At 38.8% G+C, this 21,390-nt stretch overlaps 1 protein-coding gene across 1 annotated transcript in view; it reads left to right on the top strand.

Annotated features, from left to right (window-relative positions):
- fj (four-jointed box kinase) overlaps positions 1-21,390 on the top strand; it is an 86,931-nt gene that overhangs the window by 15,110 nt on the left and 50,431 nt on the right. Inside the window, exon 2 of the mRNA XM_019059336.2 lies at positions 3,958-4,004. The gene's annotated coding sequence lies outside the window, so the exon portion shown is untranslated. The remainder of the gene's footprint in view (positions 1-3,957; positions 4,005-21,390) is intronic.

The following is a 21,390-nucleotide window of genomic DNA, read 5'->3' as shown; positions in this document are numbered from 1 at the left end:
GTTTCCTCCAATAAAAACCGAATTTACTGGAGAAATTGCGTTTATTATTTTCCAAAATTTTCAGACAATTTTTTACGCGATTTAATCCAAAATATCTGAAAATTTCAAGGAAAAATATGCATAAATGTTGTCAAAAGTACATGTTTTATCAAGGGAAATTTGGCAACTCTCGATTGTTCATACGGCGTTTTTACTTACCACGGCAGAATCCTGCCGTGCTAACGCAGAACGCCGTATGAGCATTTGAGCGTTGCTAAATCGCCTCCAATGAATAAATGTTTTTTGAGAAGTAATTGATATTTTCCCTGAAATTTTTAGTAGCAATGGGTTGAAATGCGAGTTAAATTCTCCAAAGAAATTCAAAAGATTTTCAGAATACTGTATTTTATCAAAATAGATTTTACAAATTTTGCGCCGGAAAGGGTACGTATCGGTAACTTTTAAATGTTTATTTGAAAGATAAGGGTTCTCACAGTTATCTGTAATTAAAAAATTACACACAAAAAACGACATAATCACCGAGCCTTTTCAAAAAATCAAGTACCTAGGTATAACTGTTGTTGCGTAAATTGCTTTCCACGAGAAAATTTTAAAAAAAAATCAATTTGCGGGCGATTCGTGCTTTGTCCACCATCTAAACGGGCTCGGAGTATGTATGCAAAAATATTATTGATGCCAATTCTGTAATCTAAAATCACGACTGATTTTTGGTCCCGGGGAATCAGCTATGTTCAACATAAATAGATCCATTATTCTCCGTGAAGGTTCCAATAATCGGTATATTAAATCACTGACAAAAGGTGTGATTATCAAGAGATTGACGCCAAGTGAGATTACAAGATATCAGGTTTAAAAAAAAAAAAAAAAAAAAAAAAAAAAAAAAAAAAAAAAAGGGAAAAATTGTCCTCTTCATTAAGTTTTGCTCCAGAAAACGGAAACTAAAAGGAGCTCAAGTTCAGGAGGACCAGAACTTTTCCCCGAAGGACGGTGTGGTTCTTAAGAGGCTGACGGTCTTACGTAGTGACTCTCCTAAATCCCTCTTCAAAAATTAAGATCGCAACACGAACACATGGTTAAAAAGAGGGTCCGATGAATAAGAAAAAAGGGGAAGGGAAGGATGTCCCGATACACGACTACATCATGTACTCGGGCCGGACAGGGAAAAATTGCTGCGGAACAGAACTGTGAATGGTTGAGGCTGTGTGTGTTCCTGGAAATTCCTTCATCCGACATTGGTTTTAAACACGCGAAACATAGTCAAAGCTAGAAAATGAGGTTGGCGCAATTTGCAACTTCAACCTCTCCCCTCCCTCACGGGTACCATGACGGGAAGACTCGGCAGTCCCGCGGTCCCGCGGTCGCCAGCCAACCGGGAACTGGTTCGTCATCCACACGTTGCCCTGTCGTCTTTTTTTGCCCAACGCGTGCCCCTGCTTGGCCTTTACATACTAGTATACGAAATAATGTAGATTCCATAGCCCTCCCATCATGGATTTTGTAGGCTTGGCGTGTTGGTGTTGTTTTTTTGCACCTCAATCTTGTTTTTAACACGTACGTTTCTTAATTTTTCTGTGATTGATAATCGCCAAAATCAAGCGAAGAAAATAGGATATCGCGAAGGTCTAAGAACTAGATTCAAATCATCAACCCCAATATAAATGACCTACTAAAGTGTTTGGTTCAGAAATAGTCAGTGATTGGAACCGGAATTAGTTCAGGTGCACGAAATTGTTGTTAGCCATATTAAAGCTTATTCTTTACCGAAGGCTTTGCTTATCGAGGCCAACAAGTCTGATGTTCCATGACGTAAGTTGAAATGCGGTATTTCCAACCAATCTTTTTTTTTCTTCGTGGTTAGTCGCGTGATATTTATTGAAAATTATTACTCTTTTCTAACGATCTTTTTATCGACATTTTTGGTGCGGCAAGCAGTAATAGCTGTTCCTGGGTAGAGCTTTGTTCATAAACTAATGGAGGGAACGTGACTACATCTCTACTTTGTTGAATTTCTACTTGCATTTTGTTCTTTACTCCAACAAAATCTTCGAACAATAACAGTGGCCGTTTTTTCTGATCACTTGCAAAAATTAGCAAGATTTTGGATATAAATTGTCGAATTAACTTTTTTTTAAAAATTGAAAGGTTTAAATCAATTTGTTGTTCTTTCACTAGAGATTAAATGCTCTCGTCTGGAAAACGATAAGCTCCAAAAATAGCCAAATACGTTTTTCATGTCAAGAGGTATAATGACATTTACATTGGAAAATATCTTTGAACCTGTTATTTCGGTTGGCAATGCAGATACTTACATGAAAACTTAACACAAAAGTTTGGTTAATACGAGAAGTAGCACAAAACAAAATAACCTAAGTCTTTGGTTGACTCTGGGGTACCCCAGTCTCTTTATTGTTCAATATTCATTGCTCATTGCTAAATTCAACGCAAACTACGTGAAAATTCAGACAAAATTTGGAATACTTAGTTTGTGTTTTACTTCTTCTATGAACCATAATTACCACAGGAAAACAAATATTTTCCTTAGTGTAAGATATTTTCGGAGATCTCAATCGACGGACTTTCCAAGATTTCTAAATCAAGCTCATCTGAGAGAAAGTCGAAGTTTCATCCTTTTCCGTATCACGGTGTTTCGTGGCCTCTACATTCCCACTCTTCTCTGAGCGTTTACGGTGACGCAGCGATGGAAACGGAAGCAAGGTTGAACGAAAAAACGGACTGAAATCGGACGACAACTGTTCTGGACGATGCGAAGAATTCGCGACTGGCCGGACCAGCTTCCATATAAGCGCATTGCTTCAACATTTCGACCAGGGCCTCGATACCGATACGGAGATTCGGCCACGGCCGCACGATAGGTCCTCAAGGTGTGATCCACTCTTCGTCTCCTAAGCAGCCGATCCTTTTCCGATTGAGATGTTGTAGTTTTCTCGTGAGACGATGCTTTCGTAGATTACTCACTACCAGCATGAGGCGAATTTTTGCCACCCTGGAAAAAAAAATACATTGGATCTGGAGTCCAGACTCTTAAAAACATCGATAAGAAAAAATACTCTTGATTCTAAGCTTAAATCAAGAACCAAGCCTCTTAATTTGAGCGGATTTCCTTTTGAGTTAAGCTTAAATCTGATTGAATCAAGAGTCCTTTTTCTTGTCAATGTTTTCAAGAGTCTGGACTCAAGATCCAATGTGTTTTTTTTCCAGCGCATCGAAAATTATAAACAATATCCACCGGTGTAAATAAAAACAAAGAAACAATATTCCTTCGTGAGGAAGCCGAGATCTATCCCAATGACAGCTGCTCTTATCATATTCCTAACTTTTTTATTCACCTCACAAGTTGAATTTAAAAAAGAATTGTTCCAATCGTTGGCTAAAACACAGCTAACAACACTTGTCCGCCGTTGAAGCAGATATACAAAAGCCTTAAACAATTCTTCAAGACTCCTGATTTCTTGATTCAATTAAAGTAAGAACTTAAGAACCAGCCTCTACTTTTATATTCATTCGTTGAAGTCTCCTACAAAAAACATGTAAATTACCGATAATTGTCACACGTAACAATCGGAGACTCCTGATTTTCTGATTCTATTTCAACTACATAATTTTTTTTAAAAAAAAACAGCCTCTACTTTTCTAATTCGTAATTCTATAATTCGTTAAAGTCTCCTGCGATAAGCGCCTTTTTGACACCTATCATCCGTTTCTAAAATTCCCCCCCCCCCTTTTTTGGTCGAAGATTTGATTTATTTAAATTTAAATTGGACCTAAAATCCGGCTCCTACTTTTCTATCCATTCGTTAAAGTCTCCCGCAAAGAGCGCTGTTATTGAGTACAGTACGACGAGTTCATATGGGTAGATTTCAACATGGCATTCTTAAATATTGTGCATTTTGACTTGCTTTTGGCGTGCTCTAATACTTTGTTTTGTATCTGTTTCAGATGGATTTTAATTTAACCAGCGATCCCATTGGAATTTTATACAAAAAGTAAGTTTCAATTTTGTACCTCCATATTTCATTGAAAAAAAATTCTGTTCCTCGCATTCTTTGAAATTTGGGTCATTTTTATCATTTTTAGAGAATCTACTCGAGTTCTCCTTTTTTTTTGGGTCATAATACGCACTTGATGAAATGACAATTCACAAAAATTTTGAGTTATGAGAATTGTGAGTTTTTTCATAAATGTACTCATTTTTGCGGAAGGACGCTCATTTATTAACATTGTTGGCCAGTTTGCTCTGATATTGAAATCCGAAGATTAGAATCGGCATTTTTCTGGTGTTTTGATGTGTCCATGCTCTACCTATGCAGGTACTCTATTCCGCATCATGAAACACAGCTTGACAAGTAACAACATGTCCCGAAGATGTTAGAGTAAACTCCCGTCGCAGGGCGCGAAGGGAAGTAACGCCTTTTTACTTTCAATTTACTCGTAAACGCAATTAGGCACGGGACTTGTTCCATTCTTATTTCATTTTTATTTTTTCTCTTTCTCTCACAAACCCGGATGGATCGCTGTTTCCTCTTCTAATTTATTAGTGTCGAAAATAATTTAGACCGGCCCTCGAAGAGTGTGTGCGACCCAACCGGTTGTCGGGAGCTGGAACACCTCTTGAGTCGAACAAAAGGGTCGCTGCTACTGAATCTACCATTAAACCATAACAACCCTAAACGAGCCGATACAGGGGTAGTTTTTCTACCGCAGCGGAGGTGTGATCAGCCAACGTAACCCTTATAATTAAATGAGCCCCCTCCAAATCGTTCTGTCTCGCCGTGCGAAGGGAAAAAAACCTTGGATGATTTTCTTGTGATCTAAAGATCAAGCATTTGGTATTTTGAGTTGGATGTGCTCTTCTAGTTTCCTACATTGATCCGCGCCGACCAATAGTATTCTATTTTCGTAAATTTTTGCTTGTTGTAAACAGCAGACGTTCTATATATCACCCCCCCCCCCCATCTCTTTAGTTAACGTTTTTTTATCGGCAGATCTATTTTAATCTTAGAACTAATTCATTGAATTTGTTTATTCGTTTAATTTCATACATCAATTTGGCGAAGAAATCAGAATAAAAATTTTAGCATCAGAAGTATCTAAACTTTGAAGTATGAATGTTTAAAACATAAGAGGTTCAATAAAATCTTCTCAAACAGCCCTTAAGTTAACAATTCATACAACCTTAACATAACAATTCAGAAAAATTTAAATATACGTCTAGCTGCTGAGTATTAAATTACCTCTAATTTTATTTTAAATTTTACGAAATTACCCATCTGGTCGAAGGAAAGCGGAAATTCCAAGAATATAATATTTTACTTTTCTGGGTGTATAGGAAAGACTAAGGTAGAGAAACTCCAATGCACATATTTTTTTGAATGGCTGCGTAGCTTGAATCGGACGCAAAGAGTAGAAAATCCATTCCCATCATCTTCCTATTTTTTCTCCTGTCTTAGCTCATCTCTGCCATACATAGTCTCGTAGTCTTACATGCCAGACTGTGCAATTAATTGTCCGTTTCATACTTCAGTCGTGCAGGAATATCACATGTTTTGACCTAATGCATGGCAGCAATGCTAAAAGCTGAAAATAACTCGCCAACTTGGGTTCGCTGCAGAATGATAGGGAGGCTCCTGGACTCTCAGAGATGAAGACCGGATTTTTTTCTGTGAATGTAATACAATTGAAGAAGTTCCCCCTCCGCTTTTTTCTTCTTTTTTTTAATTAAGTTGGTATCGAATGAGTGAGAAGAAACGAGTTTCTATTTTCTCGGAATTTGTCATTAGCCGCAAGAATTAATAATTTGAGTCACAGACCGTCAAGAAAACATGTATACATTCACGTTCTTTATGAGTTTACCCTCCTCTCCCCTTTTTCAGTCCTCACGTACTATTTCCTCAAACCTCATCTTGCCATGTCTCCGTTTATTTTCTCGTCTCCTTTCTGTATTGTCGCTTCATTTCAGAATTTCCTTCGAATAACGGAGTGAAACTAAACACATATGCACTAACCTAAAGGAGTATTGACGCTGAATGTCTTTAAATATATTAACTAACTAACTATTTATGTGGATATGAAACAGGAAACTGAAACTAAGTATGTATGCGAAACTAAGAAGTAAGAATTTTTCTCTATTATGATATAATTCAATCTAGAGACGATTGATTAAAAAATGTACACATCCGCGAAAGTTGTACTGTATGATAGCACTGCTACGAAACCGTGAGACACTCGTTTGTATTTTCAATGAATAATGCGTGCATTGTGAAAAAGCACCCTAGTTGTACAACAAAAGGCAAACTTAGTCTTGAAAATAGTCTTCATCAAAATTTTCTGTGTTCAATAATGTTTTGGCGAAAATGAACTTAAATGAACTTAATGACTTAGTCGAACTTAAAAAGAAGGTGAAAGAATTGCACTTTAGAATGATGCTCTCTTAACATGCATCTGTAATAATGAAACACCGTGGTGGTGCATACCATTGTTTATTCCATCTTGGTTTAAGCCGTGTTTTAAAGTCGAGCAACCAGTGCAAATTTGAGTATCGCTCATTGATTAATATAGGGTGGAAGAAACCATGATAAATGCATGTGTATGCTATCGTGGCGGATGACACCTCACACCGGGTTTTTTCATAAGGCGATAGCTCCGTTATCATACCAGCGTGCGAACATTCTCTTTTTTCCTAATCAGTAAGCTTAAACAATCCAAACACAATGCTAAGACTAGAACAACCAGCCAAATTACCATCATGAACGAACGAATCCTTGAATGTGTTCGAGATCATTAATCTGAGATATTTTTTTTCTGAAGAAAAAGTATAAATTATCTCCACAAAATACTACCTAAGTAATCGAATACAAGTAATCAACCCTCGATGCTTCAGTCCAAGCAGAGGCGGATCCAGCAATATGACATCACCGGATTTCCTCCATTTGAACCTATGCTAAATAATCGATTCTTGTCGGAGCATCTGGCCCCTCCAAAAATCGATAAATTTTCGTATGTTTCAACGGAGAAAATCCGATATTGCCAAATTGCTGAATCCGCCAACGACCAACTGTATGCGCAGATTATGAGTGACCTCTTGTTCACCTGCGCTCAGAGTACGGAGTTACGGTCTCCCAATATCCGCATTATCTCGAAAGGACCAACGTGTGGATTGTCACGGTGCACTTTGGTTAGCGGACCACTTGCAAAGAAGCTCTCCGGTTCGCGAACCACTTGCAGAAGAATGCCTTTGACTCGGTCCCGAAGCCTGATCAGGTGCTTCGCTCGTTTGCTCCTCGCTAAGCCGCAAAGTCAGGCCAAGTTGTCTGCCTCGCGAATTTCATCTTGTCGGCTCCTGCGAACCCTTTGAAAGCGAGAAATGCCTAAATGCTGCAGAAAAGTACTGTCAAGGAATCCGGCGCGTTGCTGCCAGCTTGTGATGAATAATCCGATTAAAATCAGCACTGGAAAAAAAAACACATTGGATCTAGAGCCCAGACTCTTAAAAACATCGACAAGAATAAATACTCTTGATTCAATCGGATTTTTGCTTGAATCAAGAACCAAGCCTCTTAATTTGAGCGGATTTCCTTTTCATTTAAGCAATAATCCGATTGAATCAAGAGTAGTTTTTCTTGTCGATGTTTTTAAGTGTCCGGACTCTAGATCCAATGTGTTTTTTTTTTCCAGGACAGTAAAACGGCCTTTCCAAACGGCCTTTCAATCCGTTTTTATGTCTCGAAGTATCGTCATGAAATACGGTGGAGAAACCTGCAAAGTATCGTTCATCAACTCACGATATTTTAAGCTTACACTCTTAGGTTGATATACAAAAACTACAGAATTCTTATCAATTTGCCCAAAAGTTTTTGCTGGAATTATTTTTTATTTTTAAACTACCTTCCAACTTTCGATGATAATTCGGGCAAAACCTCTTGTTCCGTATCTGAAAAGCTATCACTTCTCTGTCCAGCATTAAAGTTTCCATTGCGTCTTTCTGTAGAATTTTGTGTGTATTATTTTCAATTATTTTCAATTTTATCTTTATTTTTGTCTGAAAATTCGCTTCCGATGGACAGGATTTCAGGGCTGATTCATTCTAATTTGCTTCACCAAAATGTATAGTGCTATACTAATGTATTGTCTGTATTATATTCATTTTTTTTTTTTTTTTTGAGATTTGTCGAATCCTTCATGAATTGAATCACATCTTTCAATCAGGAACTACAATATCAGGCTCAGTTTAGAAACAACGTATGTAAAACAAGTTTCCTACCGCACATAAGTGGTTTCAAAGATGAGCTAGATATTTTAGTTACTTTATTGCGAAATGAAGTCCAATTTATCTTCTTTAAACTTTGCCACGTATAAAATCATAGTATGTATTTGCCTCTCTGTCTTTCTGATAATCGCAATTTTTTTCCTCTCTTTTGAGTCTTCATCAGAGGTTGAAATTTTCGATCCGGCATCAGCGATTGCGTCAAAGAGGTCCGACAACATTCCTCTCGGGAATTATCGAATCGCGTCATCCGATGCGCCGAATCGTGGGATCGCAGTGCCCGCGCAATTTTTGTCGGCTGGGCCACGCCACGGCTCAAGATGATTCAATATCTACAGCCGAATAAGCAGCCCGCGATACCGGAGGCATTCTTTGAAAACAATAACCCAGTTATTCATAATTTCAGTTTCGCAAACATCGCCCCCTAACCTCTCCACCGTGTCTCCTTGCACGAAGGGCTTGGGCCAAAACTTTCCGTGGAGAACGCCTCCCCCCCCCCCCTTTCCACGCCCCTTTTTTTCTCCGTGACAACATCCGGGGACCTAATTTTATTATTTTTCCTCCTTTTAAAGCATACCCGCATACGTTGGTCAAAATATTGGAATAAATGAGGATTGAGAATTCAAAACAAGTTATTCGGCATGGATTGATATTCGGCTCTAATTCTCTAAAAGTCTTATGATAAAGTTGCAAAGGATTCTTCCATTTTAGAGAAAAGCACAGGGGAAATTTTCTGGAATTCTCACGATGGTAGATTCTTTTAGAGTTTTTTTACGATCAGAAACAGGTTTTATGTCAAATTCATCTGACCTATTTTTATCGCAGTTACTTCAGACTAAACGATTTACACTTAAGTAAAAACCTGAGTCCCGAATTCTCGCCTATACTTACAAACACTGAACTTTTACACTTTCTCTTTACTGTTTAAATCATATTCTGTCTCTTACTAATATCAGGTATAGAAAAAAGAAAGGAGATGCCACTGAATTTGACATTGTAATGCATTTAACGTCAGGAAACTCATCATATTTTACACTACGTATTTTAAAATTATGCTCAATAGATAAACCCAATTTGATCGATAAAAATCACTCGATGTGTGTCGACGAAAACTGGCGGGAAAAGAATGTCGGAGAATCTTTAGACATTGATGCCTAAAATCTTCTAAAAATCTTCTTTTTTAATGCACTAAACAAATAACAAGTTCGGTAAAATCTTTATATCGGCATCCCTGTGGAACCTGGGTCGGAGAACAAGGAATCGAGCAAAGCTCTTGAGGGAGAAAAAGAAAGGACGTGTCTATGCGGTCCGCCTTGAAGGGTTGTCATATCGCAAAAAAAATTATAATAATGTTATCGATGTTTAGTAGAGGAAATGGACAAATTTTACCATTTTTCATCTAAATTTTACAATCAAATTTTATCTCGCAAGTTGAGTATTCTCAACTCTATCCTCTAATAAAATGGGAAATATTTCAATCACTGATTGATTTTATGTGACTAAGTAGGAAAATTATTGTAAGCAACAAAAATAGCAACATGGACAGGTCATTTACACGATGAGAAGTTTTACTTCACAGCGTCTGAAGAGTTATTAAAAATTTTTGGAAAGCATTTTAGGCATACGCTTCTATTCCGCATGTATCATTTATTTTTCTCATTTCTATTTCTTTTTTTGAGCGCTCACGTCTAATAGCTCCCATGAGCTAGTCCAGCACTTAAATTCCTGCAATTTTGCTTCAATAAATTTCTCATTATTAACACAGCTATGTAGCCCATGTTTTTGCCCACTCCGTGAACTGGGCAGCCAATTCGCAAACTGGCTGGTCTGAAGTCTGAAAATCGTTAATTTTAGCTGCAATCCATACGGTTACCGACGAATGTCCCTCGACTGACCGATTTCTGACGAATATTTCTCGAGATTTTACGGACATAAAAACCAATGAATTTCATAAAAATTTACAGGTCACGTAAATAACGTTTTCAATTATTTGTTTCCTATTTATTATAGTGGTTTTTCATAATTTACGAGTTTTCCTACAAACTTGGTATCTGAAGTTGACGTGGCGAATATCACTAAGTATTTTTAATGTTTTTCTCGTGTTTTCATTTCTGGCGTTTGAGTCTCTTTAATAATGATCGATTCATTTATTGGCCTCAGATATTCTGGCCTTGTGTCATTGACTTATACTTCGTATACTCTCCCTACATTGGTACTCTGTTATGAGAGTGCTACAACTGACGAGTCCCATACGCATGCATCTTAGAGGAAGTGAGAAAAGCGAAAGTGCCTTCAATTTTTGAATATACAACACGCACATCCGTAGAACACGAATAGTTGCATCCAGGCGCTACAAAAAACTCAGTCATGTCTTTGTAAAGCGGAAAAGCCTCCAATTCTTGAACATGCAACACGCACATCCATGACTCCGAGAAAATCCGAGATTTTTTCTTGTTTGAAATGAAAATCCTTAAATTTGTATTAAAACTTTTGAGAAAAATAAAAAAAAGTAAGTCGTTAGATTTATTTACGTAAGTTGATCGGTTTGATACTTCTAAGTTTCGTTCAAAATCCCGCAAATAAGTTGCTTGTCACATTTTTCGATTAGGTCATGGATTTCATTTAAAATTAACAGCCGTTGGCGTGATTTTAAGAGTTTAGACCGACCAGTCCGCGGACTGGGCAACGGAGGTGACTTGCCTACGAACAGGACAAATGTTTTACATTGTGATTCGGGGAAGTTGAATGAGATCCTCAACAGAGCATTGTGATACGGACAATTTTTGCCAACCTCGAGTGAAATTGAGCGGTGTCTCTTGGGAAATATATTCTTGCAAGGAATTATAATGATTTTCCACTTCCACTACAAAAATACAAAACACGAAAGAAAATACGATGCGAATTCGGCAAATTTTGAGGTTGGCTTGCTTGTACCTTTCAAAACCATATAATTTTTTATTTTGTATTTTGTGCCAACAAATCATGGTAATCCGTTGCAAAGATCTATTTCCAAACTTATATTGCTGAAATTTAATCGTGTTTAGCAAAACATGTCTTTTTTATATAGCTGTTTTGAGGGCCTTCTTAAAGCTTCCTCATTCAAAAAGCACACCATACCGATGACCGAAGTGCGAAACCATGTATCTCCGTTTGCGACCTTGCAGACTTCCTGTTAAACTTTACAGCCACCCGTCGTCTTCCACTTTTTAGGGGAAGTTTTTTAGGATTGGGCCGGGGTGGCTACCGCCATCTAGAATATTTTCCTCGGAAAACTACCCATCGTTATTTCTTAAAAACTTCCAGGATTTTTCATAATAATCGGCAAAATATTCTGTGTAAATTTCAAGTCGTGAATTTGACCTCTTTCTCCCTGCAAAAAATTTGGCAAAAAAAGGATCGGAAATATTGAAACACCCAAATGGAGATAAGTGGTTTCGCACTTTGGCCATTGATATGATGCCTGAGAAAATGAGCTGTTTAAGGAAGGACTATGAATAGGACCCTAAGCTGTGCTGTTCTGCCGTGCAATGGAAGAACGCCGTATGAACCTTCAGGCGTTGCCAAATTTCCTTTGATAAAACACAAATTTTCTGGTAAACTTATGAATATTTTCCTTCGAATTTTTCAGATAATTTTGTTCGCAATTTCACCTAAAATTCCCGAAAATTTAAAGGGAAAATATGAGTAACTTTCCTAAAAAATACATGATTAATCTGGGGTTATTTGTCAACCACCGATTGTTCATACGGCGTTTCTCCTTAGCACGGCACTATGAATAGGACCCTAAGCTGTGCTGTGCTTATCGATGGGAAGTGGTAATTTTCCTGGACGGTGCGGTGCGACAACGACGCTCGGACTCGTCTGCGTTCTCCACTCCTCGTCAGGACCAGTTTATCTGGCATTGTGTTTGATCTGCTAACACTCGTTACTCTACATGATACGAAACTAGTCATAATGCCTATATTTTTCACTTGCTCATTCCTAACGAGTCTCCTACGTGCAAAGCAGCAGAGCAGCTCACTATCAGTCGCGCCAGAGGGGGGTGGTCCATGGTCGCGGTGGTAGAATTCGAGTCTCCGAGAGCCTCTTTAGGTCTTCTTCTTCTCCTTACCTTTGAGTCCCTGCAGGACTCAACAACAGGGATAGGACGCAAGGTGAAATTTTTTATTTAACCTCAGTTTGTGACTTTTTTTTGAACGAGGAGAGGACTATAATGTACTTGTAAATGCTTGGAAGATGAAAAAATGTAAATGACGATAAGTTTGGTCACCACAGCGGCTGTTTGCCCAATCTTCCGTTTCGGTTTGACGACGTCTTCGAGCTTGGAAACGGAAAATCAGGAGTCTGCGCTGCACTGATCATTGGTTCTATTAGACCCGTCTGCAGTTGCATTTTTGATTGCTCGTACCTAATTTTGTTTCAAACAGCATGACTCTTGTAGGTAAATTCAGCTCTAAATGAGTTTTTTCCCTTCAAAATGGGCGATTCTTATCTGTTTTTATAGAATGATCACTATTTACCTCGCATAAAAAGACAATAAAAATAAAAATTCACTAAAACGTTGGCGCATTATTGTGAGGAAATATTTACAGTTAAACCCAGCGAACAAAAGAAAGTTAGGTATATCTTGTAAATTATAATAACAGTATCTCAATTCTTCTGATCAATGTAAATATCTCATTTGAACCGACGCGTCCTGTAATTAGTTACGTAATATTTTCGTCCCGCGAGCTAGAAACCTTCGCTTAAGAGCTATAAGCAAACAAAACTCCGTAATAGACTTACCTTTCCCTGATTTTTCCTCCCGCTCAAAATCAATGTTAGGGCGTTAGTCACTTTTGGCATCCTCTGTAGATGAACCGAGGAGATATTTTCTATGCCCAGTGAAATCTCATCGAAATTCCAAGCTCTGAGAACCTAGATGAACAAGAATGCGCCTACTCAAGTACCCGGATTATTTCTAGCATTAGAATAAGCCCCGCCGTCCGTCAGCACTGACTTAGGGATTAACAACGACATCCTAATTCTTGTCTCAGCCCTGACCCCACCAACCTTCCTTACGGTATACATAGGTGAGCTAGGCTGGTAGTCTGTAAACGAAACGTAAACGCACTAACGTCGGTAGTCCTAATACTTACCCCATCGTAGGGGACTTATAATTTCAAGGGGTAAAAAATCAGCTTAACCTGAATTGAATAAAATTCTGAGGAAATACTATGTCAGGATATGACCTAAGACAAAGGAAATGAGAATTTGATCTTCAGTGGTCATCCTTTGTTACGTAATCTTCTAATAATTCGGAATCTATATCTGAAGGAAGTGAATGTTGTCTCACAGTAAATACTAGAAGTCATTTGTAGCAGCTTATTTTATTTATCTGGAGCTATACGGAATTTTTTTAGGGGTCAAACTTTTCCTTAGAGGATAAAATCCTTACACTAAGTTGCCTAATTCGAAAAACATGACGCAAATGTGACTTAAGTGCGGAAAGTGCATAAACATGAAAAGCATGGAGACTGAATTATTGCGCCAGTAGTTGATGTAGTTTCGAACTTCATGATTTATTTTTATTTCCTTTCCTTGTTTTTCTCTTCCTTTGGTAAAATTCTGACCACTGTGCAAAATTGAAGGAAATAATATGAGTAAACAGCTGAGCACTGAATCCATCACTTTCGTACATTTCAACAGTCTAGGGTTACATTTGAGTATTTTTATAAAAAAAGAAAGAAAAAATTCTGACTATGATGCAATCAACAGCCCGATATTTCTTACCGAAAGAGAGAGCGCTCGTTATTCTCGGATATTTACTCTTGTCTTTTATTCTGTCCTCTCAGGAGAGTTAAGAGTTATTAAGGGAGTACAACATGTGTATAAATATGACATAATGATGTGAAGAATCGCGGACGAAGATGTCATAATTTACTGTGATAATGGCTCCGCCGGTCTGTCTTTCTTATATTTCCTGTGATATTAATCAGATGCGAACGATCGAGGTGAAACCGTGTCATCGTTCCAAGAATGATTCCAATGTTTATTCATCGATCCTTCCAAGAACTCCTCAAAAGTTCCCATCTGGCAACTTGCTCGGAGAGAAAAAATTTAGTGTTACAAAGATGTAAAAGAGGAATCGGAAAGACGCTAGCGATTTATAGAAGGGCTTTCGAGACAAGCCGAATCTTAGATGAAATCGGATGGATTACATATGTATGTGGTGGGTATACCTTTTGGACGAGTGGAAGGGTAGGGTAGGGAGAGATGGAAACAGGTTGATCTTAAAAGTGTTGCCAATTTTAAAGGATGTATTTGCCTCTTTTATACTGTTTCAATGGATCACTCAGGACAGAATAATAAATTCAGCACTACAGTACAAGTCTCCTTGCCAAAATTTTACGCAGAACACGCTGTGGATATCGAAAACTTTCAAAATCGACCCATAAAAGGAAAATAAAAGGTCTGATTTTACACTATAAACAGAAAATTCAGCCTTTCGCTTGGAGGAAAAAAGAAGAAGAAAAAAAACACAATCAACAAAAGCCAAATCAGACATCTGAATAAACATATATGTTTGGCAAATAAATTAGGATTTGGTGTCACACTTATGTCTTTCCTCTTCTGGTACAAGATACCGTTAATGTTGTCTCAAGGTACTGTGCAGGAAAATTATTCCATCGTATAAAATATCGAATTTCATTCAGTGTTCGAATTGGTCCGAGTAGATCAGTTGTTTGGAGCAAGGAGCGTGAAAAACCGTGAAAACCCCCGCTTTTTCTTACCTTTCTGTTTAATTGGAAAAATTCTAATGCGCTCGTGGTAATATACATGAAATTTTAGTACGGAAACATGCACTTTGTGGATTAATTTTGTATTCTGTTAAGAGAGTCCTTAGGAAATTTTGAAGTCGCTTTTATAAATTAACGCGAATACAATAATATATTCTGTGAACAGAAACTGAATAATTTTTTTACCAATTGATTGATGCACCCTCTGAATATCCTCAAGCATTTGGCGAAATTTTGGCGAAATTTTTCAGCACTGGACGTTTGCGCAAAGCAAATTTCCGCTCTTTCCCTGGATTTCCATTGGTGAGAGCCGCTCCCTAGGACGGCGACTGTAGCTGACGGTAGTTTTTCTCAAGCCGGGGGTCACTCGCCACCTGGCTGGGGCTGGTAATTTATTTTACTGTTCACACGCGGGCATAACTTCCCGATGAAAATTGACATTCGCAGCTTCGTTTGACACATTTATTTGCCTGTCTGGACTCCGGATGTCGAACGAGCAGAATGAGTGTCATAAGCAAGCTTCTACTTTGTAGTTAATCGGTGCTTTAGTTTCGCAGACCTGCTCTGCGCTGTTTTAAGACTTCTTTTCATGACATTATCTTCGTCGGAAAATCTATTACCCTTGTTTTTTGTTAAATTTTCTGACGATATCGTAGGTGTAGTATATAAAAGGAGAACTTTTCGAAGACGTACATTGTAATATTATAGTTCGGCTTCTTGGAAATAAATAAAAAAGGCGGTCCAAATCTTTATTACAATACAAGTATGTGTGGTTGTTTTATTTCTGCTTGGTTCTCCCATTGACGTGTGAGCTGAAATCAAGGCGGCTCAAAATGATGATGCAAATCTCAAAAGCATGCATCTTGTATTTTAAATAAATAGGTAAAAAGTAAAAACGATTGGTAGTCCAACTTTAAGACAAGGCATATACAATAGTGCACTCTAGACGAACACTTCATGTTTTTTATTTTTATACGAATAGAACAACTAAAGTTAACGGATGCGTAATTAATCCGAAACAACATTTTTGAGTGAGCGGATTTAAAAGTTTAGCCGATATTTTATGATCCACAATATAAATAAGAACTTCAGTAAATTTGACCTGGTAAAAATTATGTGCCTTTCATCCTGGTGAATATGCATGTTTGTTCAATGACTAGTCGAAAAAAGTGAGCGTGAATGGTGCAAAACGACGACACGCGAAATGTGCTATTAAAATAATGAAAAACCACGTATTATGGTTTGCGAGGTTGCAAATGCATTATTTTATTTCTCAAAGAGAGCTGAATCTTCATTTTGCACATGCTTTTGTTTACTTTTTGAAAATAGTTTAAAATAGCCTCTGCAAAAATTCTCTCACTAAACATACATTCTCCACCTGTTTCAACTGGATTCTTTAAAAATATCGCGTAATGAATTCGAGCAAGCCGCCTGAATTAATAAAATGTAAGCAGAAATTTTCAAACTGAGATCCCGCTTTAGATTTCCCAAAACCAGTGGTTTGACCATGCATACATTCTTGTTCTAACCAAAGTTTTTCCAAGGGAAAGTGAATTCCCTCTTAAGGTAGCCAGAAAAGAAGAGCTTCACACAGAGAAAACTCAACAAAAATTCTAATGAGTACGGGAAGTAAAACACAAAATAACCCTAGCTTTCGGTTGACTCTGGGATTTCCCAGTATCTCCATTGTTTTCAGCGCTTTTGCCGCAAATTGTACCAAAATCAACACAAAATTTGGTTTGATTTGTGCTTCACTTCCTATAAAACCAAAATTAATACAAGATTTCAAATATTTGTATCAGCCTACTATATTATAAATTCCTAACGTATTAATCAAAACCTCCTTGAATATACGAATTTCGCATTGTGAATAATACGCACTTTTTATCTCGAGAGACCCGTAATTATAATCTGCGTGGCTCCAATCGTAGATTTGTGGTGGGATTCTCAAGGCGGTCGCCATGTGGATGTGTCGCTGTCCTGAGCAGCAGCATCTCGATTATGTTGGCAATCATTCTTTGGGACCATTTGTTATGCATGTCCTCCGCACAACACCGCAACATCGCAACATCGTACACGTCCACGCGCACTGCCTAGCCAAGTCAATCTCCATTTCAAATTTGCATCGTCCGAAGCCACGGTGACATAGTCTCCCTCACTTCCGTGGTTCCCGTTCCGGCCAATTATTTTTATTCGTGTTTTAATTTTATTTTTCATTCATTTATTTTTTGTAGGGGTTGTGTCATACCCATGGTGGTGTCAAAAACGAGTTCACTCATACCCAAATCCATCAGAGTCTGAAACCCGCCCTCCAGCGAGGCGGCCAATTAAATGAATTAGTATTTTGAATTTTCCGCTGACAACATCGCTTCATTCCCACATCCTTATTCGACTTACGACAATCTTGCAATATAATCTTCGCTCGCCATCTTCTGTTTTATGGGCCTCTATTTGCTTCAACGATCAATCGATGGATTCGTCGGATATCTATTTGTCAACCCCCTGGACAAAAATGAAAACGAACTGGACAATATCCCTCCTTATTTGCGACCTCCTATCTCCGTTTACGACCTCTTCGTCTACTAAAATAAAAAATGCATAATTTAATGGCTACTGCTTTTGTGCAAAGCAATTTGAGTAAAACAGAGGAAATCGAAGAATAAGACGCGTCTAATTTTGCAGATTGCTTGCAGTTTTGGAAATGTTACGACAGTGAAATTGAGTTATGGCTTTCCGAATGAGGAACAATGAATTCTATCGAAAAATGATCCGTCTGCAAACCGATTATTGAAATTGATAAACAAAGCAATAGACAAAGAAGACAAAAGGGGTATGGAGTTATCCTATTGGTGGAAACGGGTGGTCGCAATGGACGAAAGATGTAAGTAATAGACTAACTCACGGCAACCACCAAGAGACCCTGCAGTTAGTCCATCATATTATCCCCCTTAGTCCAAGAGAACCATTATGTTTCAACGCATGTGATCGCTACATACTCCGTTTGTGTTATTATGTCTATCGCTTTGTCTATCAAATTCAATAATCAGCCCGCTGAATGGGAAACCCTCTTCTTGACGTGACGTCACAGAACGGACAGGTGCGGAAGACGCTCGCGCGGCAACAGGGGTGAGATGGCGGCGCGATGCAGCGGAGTAATTGAGAGAGCGCACTGAAATACAATGGTCATTCACAATTTGAATTGCAGCGGCGGCGGCGGCGTGGCCCGGTCCGGACCCGGGGAGGGGCGGGGCCGTATTAATACTCTGCCGGCTAACAAATGAATGCACTCCGCAATTAGATCAACATCGTGTGCCGCTTTGTTTCTGCCTTGCGCCACGCGGCGCCGCTGCCGAGTCGCGGCTCGCGCGCGTCCGACGGGCGCGACTGCGGACGGACGCCCGCAGACGCGGGACGGGGCAACCGCGCGACTCATCGCCGTATCTGTTTTCCACCCGCCCGCGACGCCCGGTCCGATCCCGATCGGGGGCAGAGGTCGCCGACGAGCCGCCCCCGCCGACAACTGGACGAAGCGCCAACGGTAGCAGGTAGATTCTTCCGCTCATGACGTCGTTTAATCTCGTCTATCTTCGTCTCGTACTCGTCTATCTGCCCATAATTTCGTCGTTTTCCCTCACAAAAGATCGTAACGGCGTTTCAGAGTTGCCAAATTTCCCCTTGCAAATTGTATTTTTACCAGGAGAATCTTCCGGTAGCAGGTAGATTCTTCCGCTCATGACGTCGTTTAATCTCGTCTATCTTCGTCTCGTCCTCGTCTATCTGCCCCTCATTTTGTTGAGTCCCTCTCGAAAGAACGTAACTGCATTTCAGTTTTGCCAAATTGCCCCTTACTAATTTCATTTTTACTTGGAGAATCTAGGCTTCTCTGACTGAGAATTTCACTGATTTTCCTCCGATCTCGTGCGAAAATTAGAGTCCCATTATACCAAGAGTAAAGACAATACAAATCCATCCCTAATTGCTCGTCGTGTTTTAGGCCTTCAAAGTGTCACAAACGGGAATAAATATTACATTTTCACCGATTGCAAAGATTATAAACTGGAATGGACCCGGAAATTAGGGGGACGGCAGGAACATTAAGGAATAAGAGAGGGAACGGAGACAGGATTTTGGTAATGAGTTGATCAAAGATTGCGGAATACGTTCAATTTGTGTAATCTTTATTCCCGTTTGCGACATCCATGGGCCGCGTTGTCTCAATCCTCCCTTTAAAGGGACTCTAGTAAAAAATAGAAAATTTTTAGACGAAATTTGCACATGTAGGTATAGTACATTCTTGTGAATAATTAAATTTTTAGAGTCAATATTGCAACCTTGGAATTGAGTTACGTTCCTCCGTTGGAGGAAAGATGATTTTTCGCGCTTGAATTTATTTTGGCAGTGTTTTCTCCGGAACCTCCCCAATTATGAGATCCCGTGCTGATCGAGTGAAATGGAGGAACCCCGGTAAAAACGTTAGAACCCTATCAGTTTTTTTTTCAAAATTTTTGGCCAAAACTATCACATTTTCTTGATTGATCTCGAGCTTCGTTCTTTTTTGGTCCCGTTTAAAGCCGGCTCGAAAGATGTAATGATTACCTTTAAGCCAAGAATACGATGGTCGGGAGACTTAAACGCGCGGCTAGAAAAAACAACGGATCGCTACATCCGAAGTAATTTTACCTGTTCACGCCGTCATGTGCCTTTTGTGCCATGTGTCATGTTTGAATTAGTCTTTCTTTTAATTTCAAGAGATAGTTTTCTTAATCCTTCTTTTCTTCTTTCAATTGCAAATGAATTACGGAAAACTATAATATCAATACATTTGCTATGAAGGGCCCTTAAGTCAAACTAAAGGATGGGAATGCTTAGAACCCACCAAAACTTCCGCCAAACATGAGGCTAGCATGTCATCGCAACCAGCCTCTTCTGGAAGACTGTTAAAACTTTTAATAGCCCTTTAAGCGATGTCCTTAATTTGCAGAAAATATTATTTTGCTCCAGTTTCTTCATAATAGAGCTCACCTCTAGAGTTGTATTTCCTGGGCCAACACGATGTCGTGCACAGCGAGATAAAATAACTTTGGACGTAGCGATCCGTTGTTTTTCTAATCGGGCATTTAAGTCTCCCGGCTATTGTATTCCCCACTCAAAGCTAATCAGTTTATCTTCAGAGCCGGCAAAAAAAATAGAGCTTACCTCTCAAAGCCCGAGATCGATCACAAAACTGTGATAGGTTTGTCCACAAAAATATGGACGAAACCCTTTATATCTCCTCGGAATGCGGAAATTTTAAAAGCGATGGACAATATTTGTGAAATTTGGATTGAAAATTGATGTAGTCTAAAAAAGACGAGCGCGTTTCACGCTCGGCGACTCCGTTGTCCACAGACAACTTAAGACGTCGGCCGAGTCGGCGGCGATCCTGGTATTTTTCCACGAGGACGGCAACGGTGAACGGTGACACTGACCGGTCCGAAGTTACACCGTCCATCCTTCGCTAACATGACAATAGAATCCTCGTGCTCTCGAGCTTCGAGACTCGGCCGTGGAGAGGCCGAGCTCCAACCGCTAGCCTTACAGTGGGTTTTGGTTGACTCCGTACTGACAGACTTAGATATTAAGACTTCTCATGTAGGTATGTCAGATGAGTATGCCTCAGAAGTCGGAAGCAGAAGTGGAAGAGAAAAGGAGGAAGAGAGACATGAAAATAAAAAGAGGAAAGATAAAGAAATGGAAAAAGCAGAGGAAGGAGAACAGAAAGTATAGCGGACAGAAAAAAGGAGAAAAACGAGAAGGGAAAAAATATATATATGGAATTATATGGAATTTGGGATTCAAGAAGAACAGGAACAAAAATAATTCTGATTTTTACTTGCTGTTTTTCCGGATCTAGTTTCGTCCTATTTTTTATTGTTTACTAATCGCTAAAACTGAAGTGAAGAAAAAAAAGAGAAAAAAATAGGTAGGATTAAAAGTTCCTAAAAGTCCTCCAGGACCCCCCAATTCTCGATTGACAAAATCGTAGCTAGGTAAGTATAAAAAATATCAACGGTGAAAATTCCAAACCGTGTTTCTCGTTTTTTAATATACTAGTCCAATTTTTTATTCGTCTTCTGCCTCTGATTTCTTATCCTACCCTTCCTCTTCCTCTTTTTTTACCCTCTCATTTTAACATATGGTAGTTTAATTTTTAAAATGGTATAATTTTGAGAGCAAAGCCATTTTGACCTTAAAACATGAAACACGCTAGTTGAGTGTGTAATGATAACTTGTTTTAACGGTATAATCTCCTAATGTGACTAAAGTCATAATGTGACTTACCCGAGTGCT

This window comes from Bemisia tabaci, chromosome 6 (genome assembly GCF_918797505.1).
Source record: "Bemisia tabaci chromosome 6, PGI_BMITA_v3".
In the NCBI taxonomy this organism is placed as follows: domain Eukaryota; kingdom Metazoa; phylum Arthropoda; class Insecta; order Hemiptera; family Aleyrodidae; genus Bemisia; species Bemisia tabaci.
Note: the sequence above shows the minus strand (reverse complement) of the source record. Positions and strands in the feature narration are given on the sequence as shown.